We start from the raw sequence: 12,068 nt of genomic DNA on the forward strand, positions 1-12,068 counted from the left end.
TATATAAAATATAAAAAATTTATTGTGTTGCTGGCCGGTAGAAATGGTCTCACGGGCCGTATACGGCCCTGAGGTCAGAGGTTCCCCACCCCTGCTCTACAGCATCAGAGAGAATCTGTAGGTCTGTACGGATGATGGAGAAAATACATAAATATTGACAGTCCAAGCACATGGAAGGTGACTAAGTATAGTACAGAATAAAGACAGCTGTGAGTACATTACATTTACAAAGCTGTTAATAGATTTACACAAAGTATACAACCTCCCCAAGGCAGGGGGGCACCCATGTCCTGGCAGCACAAAACAAGACAGGCCCTGTAGAGATCAGCAGTAAACTGTGAGAACATAAAGCAGCACTGGCCTAAAGGGACTATACATAAGTTCACCATTGTAGCGCCACTTGTTAGCTGAAGGCTAATGTTTTTCAAAAGCCTTTGGTGTGTTTCCTCCTCCGTGACAGAAGCCTGCTTATCACAGACAGTAGAATAAGTGGACAGAGCTCATGAAGCTAATGCAGAAGTGCAGTAAACCTGCATTCTCTCTAATTGTTTAAAAACCATGGGAAATAACTTGGCTTTCATCCTTGTATAAAGGAACCAAAGTAGGTTATTAGGCTAACTAGGCATGGAAGTAACTAATTACAATACGCATTACATTATGTCCGGGGTCTGCAACATGTGGCTTGAGGGCACCATGCAGCTTTTCTGTGGCTCCCTGTGCTTTTGGCAAAAAATTATAGAACATTTTTTGTTTTTAACAATTAAATTTTCATTTATCAGTATTGTGTATTGTTGTCATTACTGTAAAAACAAATGTTAATGTTAAAGCAATAGATTCTTGAATTTCGAGCCCAACTCAAATGATTAAGTTTTGAAAAAGTTTTACCAACTACAAATCTTTTGTTGAGATAATTAACTTTTCTTCTTTGGCTAAACTTAAATCTTTGAGTTTTAGAAACCCCAAAAGTTGTATTGAAAAAATAACTGAAGTGAAAGTGAATGATGTTTATTTTTTTTCATATTTTCAATTAATATCATTTCATTTTCAGGCACCAAAATAATGCATCATGTTCACAGGTTTTTTTTTGAGTTTCTAAAACTCAAAGATTTAAGTTAATCTAAAGAAGAAAAGTAAATTATCTCAACTAATGATTATCAGTCGGCAAAACCTTTTTCAAGTTTATTTCAAGAGCTCAAGACTTTAAGTTAAGACTCAAAATGCAACAATCTATTACAGTACCTTACCTTGAGAACTATATTTTTTACAGTGTAAATTGATTCTTACCAGTTGAGTCCACCAAGCACGGCACATCCGTGCTGGAGTCACCAGCGGAGTGTTTTGCCCACCTGATTATGTTTACCTGCTCACATTTTGTTGATTATGTCCTCTTTCCTTGCTCTTTGTGCTTCTACCAGAGAAGCAGGCTATGTGGTTAAATAGTTTCTTTTCTGTCTGTCTTTATGATCGTGAGTCTGCACGGGGTCTTTTATTTTGAAAATTATCGAGATTCTCCCTGCCTTTTCTGTGTCTGACTTCCTGCCCACTCAGTCTGCTCAAACCCTGCATCCTGATAAAATCCAGACTTCAGTTTGACCCCGGTGACTCTCTGGTGGTCTGCTGCAGGCTGTGGACAGGCTGCACTTCTTTATGTTGGTCGTTTAGATGTCTTTGTGCAACATAATCATAGATAATCAACATCAGATATTGTGGGATGAAGTCTGTATCTATGATACCAGATGTGAGGCGATGCTGATAAAGACCAGGGGAAACTGATGAGAGCTCAGCGCAGGGTTTATTGATGTGTTAAAGAGATTCAGCCTCAGACTGAACATGTGAAAGATCGAATAACTTGTACATATCCATCTATTTGAATTAATTCATTTACATTTTGAAATTCACTGCTAAAGCCTGTGGCGTGATTTAGTGGTTATGTAAGGTTTTAACAGTTCTCCTACACTGTGACTGCAGACAGAACAGATTGGATGGAGCCCCAGTAGAATAAAGATTACAGCCTTGCCACTATATTGTATGGTGGCAGTGCAGTTTCATATATAATTCCCGGCCACTTTATTTACCTTGCTGATACTCATTTCTCAGAGATTTTGGTCCATATTGACTTGATAACATCACACAGTTGCTGCAGATTTGCTGGCTGCACATCCATGATGTGAATTTCCCGTTCCACCACATCCCAAAGGTTCTCTATTGGATTGAGATCTGGTGACTGTGGAAGCCACTGGAGTACAATGAACTCATCGTCATGTTCAAGAAACCAGTTTGAGATGATTTGAGCTTTGTGACATGTCATCTGAGATGGGTACACTGTGGTCATAAAGCACGCATCAAACTCAAGACCCGTGGGCCACATCTGGCCCGCGATTCAATTATATACGGCCCGCGAGATAATTTCATGTGTCTATAATGAATGGCCCGTCGGTAAATAGCACTCCCACCACTCATACTACACAAGTCCCACAATGCACTGCGTCAGCTGCCGTGCAACTCAAGAAATAAATCAGCTCGCAGTCACGAAAACGCGAGCTTCTGTCAAACGACAATGTAAACAGGTTTGTCTGTTTAGGCAACTGACTGCAAAGAAACACAAGTATATGAGGAGGAAGATGAGCTGCAGCTCCACCTGAAACCACAGCAGAGAGAGAGAGAGAGAGAGAGAGAGAGAGAGAGAGAATATGGACAGATGTGTCAACTTGATATAAAAACGATTTATGATCATGAGTTTATAATATTAATGTACACTTATGTGGTGCGTGATTTTTTTTTTCACTCCAAATCTGATCTGTGTACTTTTAAATACTTAATTGCTGCATTATTGTAAGTCATGATGAAAAGTCCAGACTCTGTCTCTCCTCTTCATCTCCTCAGTGTGTGTCAGTGTGCAGTTTAACCTTTTCCTAAAATACTGCTGGTTCTGTGGTGTTACATTTTAAATCTGAAGCCTGCAGTTCACCATAGAAGCTACAGTTGACTTTTCTATTGAAGTTCTCAGTGCGTTTTGGCCTTAATGTTAAATTGAGCAGGTCAATATGATCATCTGTACCTGATGGACTGATGGGTTTGTAATATTATTATATGAGCATATTTTTATGTCAAATGCAGTGCCATTGAGGGGTTGCATGATTAAAGTGTGTGATATCTTGTGTGCAGACAAAAAGCAAGCATTTTCAAATGTAACCCCCACCTGGATATGTGAGCTTAAATATTCTGAGCTGAAATATTCTCGTTTTCCTTTGTTATTGTTGAAGAAAAGATTTTTTTTTTAAATCTTATTTATTTTATTGAGGAAAAAGTTGTTGCAGTCTGGCTGTTCAAATTCATATTTCTGAATAAAACATAGTCAGTTTTTGACTGTTTAATAAATGTTAATCCTGTTTGGCCCGCGACTTAGACTGTGTTTTAAATTTTGGCCCCTTCTGTGATTGAGTTTGACACATGGTCAGCAACATTACTCAGGCAGGCTGCGGTGTCTAATCAATGCTCAGTTGGTACTAAGGGGCCCAAAGTGTGCCAAGAAAATATCCCCCACACCATCACACCACAGCAGCCTGAGCCGTTGATACAAGGCAGGAAGGATCCATGCTTTCATGTTGTTTACACCAAATTCTGACCCTACCATCTGAATGTTGCAGCAGAAATTGAGACTCATCAGCCATGTCTACATGCACTGAGTTACTGACATGTGATTGGCTGATTAGATACTTGCTTCAATGAGCAGTTGAACAGGTGTACATAATAAAGGTGCCACACTACATGTTTCAGAGGCACCTGTCACTTCAGGCCCTGTTGTTCCTGAGGACACCAAATTTATCAGTTTATGAAGGATTTATTTCACCTTATAGAGTAGACAAGTAGACAAAGTCCATAGTTAGAGGTTTCAGTTGTTTAGCTAAGGATCTTAGAAACAGTTTGAAAAAGGTCAAGCGCAAAAACACTTGGCAGGTGATTGGATGAACCATCTGTCTATCATGTCTAACACAACTTCAACCACTTGCTCTTCTTTCAGTGAAGAAATACTCATGAGCTGTGATATAACTGATACTATCACAGTATGTACTACTTTGAAAGTGCTCAAGGGACATGGAGGAGATTTCCACCTCATGACCGCAAAGATCTGCTGGGAACATGTCTGAAATGTCCTGTGGAGCCAGAAGAGCAAGTGCTCTGCAAACACAAAGGAGGATTATAGTGAAAACTATAGTGAAAATTTACTGGCTCCAGAATTAATTCATATTAATTTTGTTTATGTTTTTTTTTTTTTTTTTTTCCTGACAGACACATGTTCAGAAGGACTTACGACAGACCGAGCAGAGCGACGCCAGGCTCCACTCATGACGCGGATCGCTGCCTCCACCAGGAACATGTTCTCTCGCTCAAGGAAGATGTTTTCTGCTATTGGCAGAGCTGTGAGCAAACCATTCTTCGCTTGCATCAGTCCAGAGACCGACTGAAGCATCATATGGAGACTTTCGTCCATTTCGGCCCCTTCTCATTCCCTTTAGTGACTACATGAGACACACCAGACTTTGGACATAGTAAAAAATTACTTAACATTACGTGCATCAAGTGACTTCCGACATGTAACTTTTGTGTTGCCTTGCTTCACTTAAGTCACATTGGAATTTTCAAACTTTTATTATGACAAACAAAAACGAGACAATGACTGGACTAGGTAAACTACAGTTAATAAATAACTGTGGTTTGCTTTCTTTTCTTTTTGGGCAGCACGGTGGCGTAGTGATCAGCACAGAGTTTGGACGCCAGTTCAGACACGGCCTTTCTAGCTGGAGTTTGCATGTTCTCCCCGTGCTTGTGTGGGTTTCCTCCGGGTGCTCCAGTTTCCTCCCACAATCAAAAAAAAAACCATGTATGTCAAGTCAGTAATGAACTTTGAATCAATCAATAATTTAAAAGGTAACTTTGATGTTTCTCGATTTGGACCAGATTTTCCGCGGCAGCCGGCAGAAATGAAACTAAGCTACAACACTTGCCAACCTTGAGACCTTGGCGATTTATGTAGAATGAAAATAAAAGAATTTCACTAAGACACTAAATTGAGAGAGGGCGATGTAAATCAGGAGTCTCATGGGTAAATTGGGAAGGTTAGCTCAAGCTCAAGCTCAAGCGTTTCACTTGGACTCAAAACTCAAAATCTATTGCAGTACTTTGCCTTGAAATTCTTAAGTCCTTTAACTGTATACATTTGTAGCCTGTACACCAAAAAATATTTTGTCAGGTAGATTTTTACAGTGTCTTCTTGAGTCTCCATAAGCTAGCTATGGATGACAAATCAAAAAAAGGGAAAGTCCTCGGAGAAATGAGAGAATTTCATTGTTGTGGCTCCAGACTTTCTGGCCAAATATGCCTCTTCTGATCATAAAGGTTGCAGACCTCTGGCCTGTTTTTATGAAATTCATTTAATAACTGGTATACATCTCAGTTGTTGTCCCTGATTAATATGTGGAAAACAGTTAAAACTGCTGCACTTGTGTCCTTCTCGGTTAGAAAGTGTGTGACAGTGATCCCACAGTAAAACAGCTGTATGTTACACACATGACAAAAATCAGGTGAAGGGCAGATGTGGCCTCTCTCTGAATGAAGGACAGTAATAATTTCTGCGCCTTCATTTTATTATTTTCTACTCTTCACAAAATTTCTGCAAACTCATTATACAAAGATCTACATTGCGGTTGACAGACGGTGCCACAGTGCGCTCTCTGCCTCTGTGTGGACGTTACACACATACGAGCCACTGCAGGTCAGCGTCACACGGTGTCCTGTAAGCTATGAGATGCCTCCTTTTCATCATGTCTTTATCTGTTAGTCAGTATTCATAACATTCAGCAATTTGCTAAATAATGCTGTTTCTTTGAGAGGTGTTAAATCTATAAATCAGAAGCATTAAAGTGCTGCAGAAACATCTGTCAGTCACCAGAACTGGATTTCCTCACACGGGTCCTGATGTTGCAGGTTGACTGTCCGGTCAACGAGTCACCTGTAAGTCTGTGAAACTTCAAGTTTACTCCTCTTGGTTTCGTTTGCATCAAGTCAATGTGAACAAGAACCAGACTAAACCAGAGCTAAAATACAATACAATACCATCTTGGAGGGGTTTATTTCATATTATTACACAGCATTGTTAAATACTTGATTCTGATTGGTCAATTGCATCATTCTAAGGTCTGTTATTTCTTTATAGCAGACTGTTGATATGAAGAGTTATGGAGGCCGTTGTGATCGCCTCTGGCGGATCACGTTCTGTCATATGAATCCGTAGAAAGATGTCTGAAACCTTTAGTTTTCTGTTGTTCCATTAGAAAAATCAATGGAATATTTCTTCCAATATTTGGAGAGAACAAAACTTTGGATCCATGGTTATAGATGTGAGAGAGGTCTGACGAGGTATTGGGCTCCGACCATTACAGATCAGGAAAATTGGAGCGGCATCCTGTCCTCTAATTCAGGCGGCAGCAGCAGATCAGGTGAGCACTTCTACTAAAGCGTTAGCGATATGATAATATTGTTAGCAGCTTTAATAGTAAAAACTGTTTCTTGGTGTGTCAGCTGCAGGGCTACAGCAAGAAGGAAACATGGAAACTGAGGACAGAGATGTCAGCCTCAGTATTCTCAAAGAAGTCCCATTCAGCTTGTCTCACTTCACCATCAATGGAAATATTCTGTTTAATGTGCATTATAATGCTAAGTAGGCTAATCTTTGCTATAGAGTTATCGTTGCAGTTTAACCATAGAAACAAACAGGCTATTTTTTTTCAGAAGCAATAAAATCCTTTCTAAATCGATAAAATCATATTAAATCAACATTTTATGTCAAACTATTGATATTTTTTAATAAGTAGCCACGTAATAAGTGGGATAATGTAGAGCGAGCGCGTCACTATAGAGAAATAAACCCTGACAGGGTGAAGCAGGACCCAGATGTGAAGCAGAGTGGTCTTATATAATCTAACAACCTGCTAACTGTACATTATCCTGATTCTTACATTGTTACTTAAACCCTCACCAAAAAGAAACTGGCACACATTTATGTGACATTTTGCAATAAAAATGGTAAAAGTGGTACTTTATTGAAAGCCTCTTCTTAATTTTTCATCAGTGTGAAATTCCTTTATGTGATGGAGTTGTGCATCATCTGTAACTGCGGGTGATGAGACATGAACTGACAATTACCTAACAAAGACAGCGTGCCGCATTCTCAGAAATGCCAACAGCCAACAGCAGACGATCTCCCTTATAAATTCATCAAAGTGTAATGACTACTGAGAGAGAAGACGCCAGTCAGCCTGCTGATTTTCTGGAAATGTCAGTGGGGCTGAAAAGGCTGATAATTCAATCCCGAGAGGAGCGGCACTCAGCGGGAGTCTGATGATTGGTTGGCACTGATGTGCCGTGGCCTGAAACAGTGCCGAGGCCGGGTCAGGGTTGGCTGCTTTAATTCTAATCATTGAGGTCCTGCTCTTTGTCCAGGAACCTGAGATTTATCATTTAAGGTACAGCTGTGTTTGGTCCATGTGACTTTGAGTAGTTTTTGTGACAAATACTTTGTACTTTTACAGAGTGTTGTATTGTTGTCAGTCACCTCTAGAAATTGTTACAAATTTTGTGCATTTTCCTTAAATCATAGCTGAATATGATTATCAATCGTTAATAATTCATATGAAACAAAGCACATTTTCCTTTCTGTTTTTTTTTGGTCATTTTTTTCTTATTTTAAGTCTTAGTTTAATTTTCCTTATTCATCAAACAGCTCCACCAGACAAAACATCAAATGAGGTGAAGTTACTGACATGACTATTCAACCCATCACTACATTTTGAATTGGTTAAATTCTTAACAGCAATTAATTGATTAATAATTAATCATTAACATCCTTTCCAAATGTGTGCTGCTGCTTGTTTTGTTTTTCACTTGTATGTCATGTTTTTATTGGCTTGTTTGTGATCAGATCTGAACTCAAATCACACTCAGTGCTCACTAAGATTATAAAAAGTAACTAAGTAGATTACATCTTGTAATGCATACTTAAGTGCAGGTAAAAGTACAGACTTGAAAATCTACTCATAAAAGTACAAGTACACCAAAAACTACTTAATTACAGTAATTTGAGTATTTGTAATTAGTTACTTCCACCTCTGTATTTATATCAGGTTCAGTGATACAGCAGACAGACTTTTGTGCAAAATTTACTTTTAAAATAATTGGATCAATTCATGGCAGACATCACTGTATACTGTGGAGGCTTTTTAGTTTGAAAAAAAAAATCAGAACATTCAAATAATATATTTTATGTTTTAACCTCTCAAACGCCCCAAAATGTCAGGTGGTGCAACCGGGAGTGAAAACTATTAAAAATGATATTTTAATGATAGTTAGTTAGAATAAAATACTGTGACATGATTTTATGTTTGAAACCCTTTCAAAACAAAAAAAATTACAAGACCCACAGCGGTAAACGTGTTGAGATTATTGAAAAAAAAATTATCCAGCAATTTGTATGTTCTCAAATGTCGGGGTGTCATAACTGTAATAGTCGTACTTTAATAGTGGGGAAAAGAGGTGAGAACAGGAAACAGGAGACGGCTGCTCCAAAAGTAGTAGAGCTGCACAATTAATCACAATCACAGTAAAATCACAATATGGACAAGTGCAAAATCCAAATTGCAGAACCAGAATCAAATCACAATTTCTTGAAAAATGAAAAATGCGTGAGAAAACAGTCTTATAATGAGGTAGTGTAAAGCTGCAGAGATGATCTGACCCAAAAATCTTCTCCAGGTCAAAGAAAACACGTTTGTTTGGTTCAGACCTCAATAAATATCACATCATTCACTTTTTTTTTTCAGTGAACATGAAAATTGTGATGCAAAACTCATCATTTCCACTAATCATATCACATTTTGCAAATTCAGTCAAAATAACACTATTTTGACTTTTTTGCCACATCATGCAGCTCTTGTAGGCGACGGAAACACTTGTGATGTCAGGTGGTACAGCTGATGTAAAAACAGTCAAATGTTATTTTATCATAAATGCATGGTAAGTAATTCATCATATTTCCTGTCATTACTGTCAGGTGGTACAACTGATCACAGTCAGGTTGTGAGACCAGGTCAAATATTTCATATAGAACTTAAACCAATACATAACAGGTTGAAGTGAACAAATTATTGATAACTATGATGTTAATAGCTATTGTACTGATACATTCATTTACATGTTTGTATAATTATTTGGGGTATTTAAATGTAAAATTGGATGCTAAAATTCTAAATACCTGGCCAAGAGAATAGACAAATACTTGATGCCTGCAATGTATTTTAAAACGGGACAGGAAGTTAGAGATCTGACCATGTAAAATCTATAATATCATGAAGAGATCTTGAATCTTTTTTAATATCCTCGACATACACAGTGAACCAGAGCAGCCTGTAGGGGGCGTTGCTCTGCTGGTGTCTTTAAAGACAACACATGTCCTCAAGCAGGATTCAACCCAACACTGAGTTGAACTTAAATCAGGTCATCCTCTTGAACTGTCTCTCTTCAGCTCAAAACTAACCCGAGGACTGAACCTGGTTCCTCAGAACTTGAAAACAGTGATCTGCCTTCCTAAGTCAATGACTCAGAGATACATGAAGGCTCTTTCTTAGAGCTTTTCACTCTTTTCTTCGGACACGGGTCTCAAAACTAAGCCAAGGATCAAACCAGGGTCCTCGAACTTTGAAGTAGTGATCTATCTACCTAAGGCAATGAATCACAGATACCTCAAGCCCAGTGTGCGAAATACGGGGGGGTCCAGGGGGGTCCGACCCCCCCGATTAACCCATGAGACCAAGGAAAGCCTCAAAAGCAAAATTTGAAGGGGGTCTCAAATTTTGTCAAAAGAAATATTTCATTGTCACTAATGGTCACTAAAATGTTTTTAAGCTCACCATGTCCAGTATTCAGAATTAAAAAAAATACTCACAAATATTTTTTGCCAAACGGAGCCAGCCAGTCCTGTGTGTGTATGCAAATTAGCCATGTGCACACCAAACAGAAGAAAGACGTAACGTTGAGAAGTCATACTGGTCATACTAAAAATGGCAAGCAAGCGAAAGCTAAACCAGAGATAGTAATGCGTGGCCACACATTACTATCTCGTGGCCACGAGATAATAACGCGTGGCCACAAGATAGTTAATGCGCGGCCACGAGATAATTAATGCGTGGTCGCGAGATAGTTAATGCGTGGTCACGAGATAGTTATTGTAGTCATCCCATGCAGACTGTTGGTTTTATCATGGACAAGTTTGATTTAATTTCATTTTATTTTGATATAGGAATGAATTACAGTGACATACTTCAGTCACTTGTGGCAAGGCATGGAGTAATTCTTAGCGAGAGACTCGGAGCCCCTATGGTGACATTGGATGAAAAAAAAAATAATGCGTGGTCACGAGATAGTAATGCGTGGCCACGCATTATTTTTTTTTCATCCAATGTCACCAGAGGGGCTCCGTATAAAACAACGTGCATCCATACAACTTTAGCCAATGCAAATCCTATGTCAGTGTTGCTTTGCGAATACTATGGGATTATCAAAAATTGTTAAGTGTGTGCCTGTGTGCTGTCACGTAGGCTATAGACTGATTGTCTTGGCTTGCATCCATTAAATATTGTAATGTTATAGACCTACTGCATATTGAGAAAATTTAGATCGGTATTGCGCAACAATCGGGAGATGGGGACCCCCCCGAATATTGACGGGTATTTCGCACACTGCTCAAGCCTCTTTCTGAGAGCCTTTCAATCTTTCCGTTGTATTGATGAAAGCTGGGGCCTCAACACCACTGAGTGGTGATTTTACTTCTTCAGCCAATTAACCGGAGACACTGGCAAACTCTTTGTTAGAGTGTTTTACTCTTTCCTTTGGAAACAGGTCTCAAAATCAAACCAGGGATTAAACCTGGGTCCTCAAAGTCCAAACACTGATCTAACTTCTGAAGGCAATGAATCAGAGAATCCTACAAAAGAAGCTCCAGGTTCAGTTGGTGCAGTTTTGTGCTTCTTTTCAATCACTTCTAAATAAAGACTTTGAAAACATTTCAATCAGAGTGAATGAACTGATCCCAACCTGTAGAATAAAAGTGTTTCCCACTGCACTACATTTGGATTGTTGATATCAACATGCTGATTGTCATGAGTCAGTTTTTTTTTGTTTTTGTTTTGTTTTTAAAGAAAAATAATCCCGTCTGCAGTATAAAGCTCCTTCAGTTTTTGATTTTCGTGTTTACCCTTTGATCACAGACTCGACATTGTCCCGGAGGATCTCTTACTTTCACTACCAGGACTGGACAATGGAATCGGGTGAGAGCGTGGAGGGAGCTGTCTGCTTCGTGATCAAAAACCAGCGGTGCTCAGATGTGGAGATAATTTCTGCTGGGTCTTCTCCTAACCTAGAGCGTCTTCTGATCAGATGCCATTCTTATTATCTCCTGAGGGAGTTTACATCATTTCTCCTCATTCTCATAGCGGTGTGCATTCCGCCGCACGCCGACAACAGCCAACCCCTGGACGAGCTGTAAGGAGTTACCGACACGAACGAGACCACGTGGCCGGAGGCTGCTTTTTATTGTGGGCGGGGATCTTAACAAACCAACGTTGAGTGAGTCTTGCTGAGATATCACCAACACACAGCTGTCCTGTGTGTGCTGATAACACTCTCAACCATGTTTACTCTCCGTTCTCGGAGGGATCAACCAGGTCGCGTGCAGAGCAACACGCCATATTCCAATTATGTGCAAGTGATGCGCCAATCCTCGCCTCACTTCTGATGGTAACACTTCATTTTAAGGGCTGTGCTGTGCTGTCCTTGCTCTTTCACGACCATGTCATGACATCTGTCCTGAATATGAAGGAATCTGCACGAATGTTTATGACTGGTATTGAATGTTGTTTGGTCACTTAAGTGATTTTTAATGCAAAGCTGATGTTTGAGATGTTTTTGTCATAACAATTTGACATGATCACACTTTAAGAAACTGTTTAGCGTTACGT

The sequence above is a fragment of the Lutjanus erythropterus genome, chromosome 15 (assembly GCF_056507025.1).
Source record: "Lutjanus erythropterus isolate fLutEry1 chromosome 15, fLutEry1.hap2, whole genome shotgun sequence".
Lineage (NCBI taxonomy): Eukaryota > Metazoa > Chordata > Actinopteri > Lutjaniformes > Lutjanidae > Lutjanus > Lutjanus erythropterus.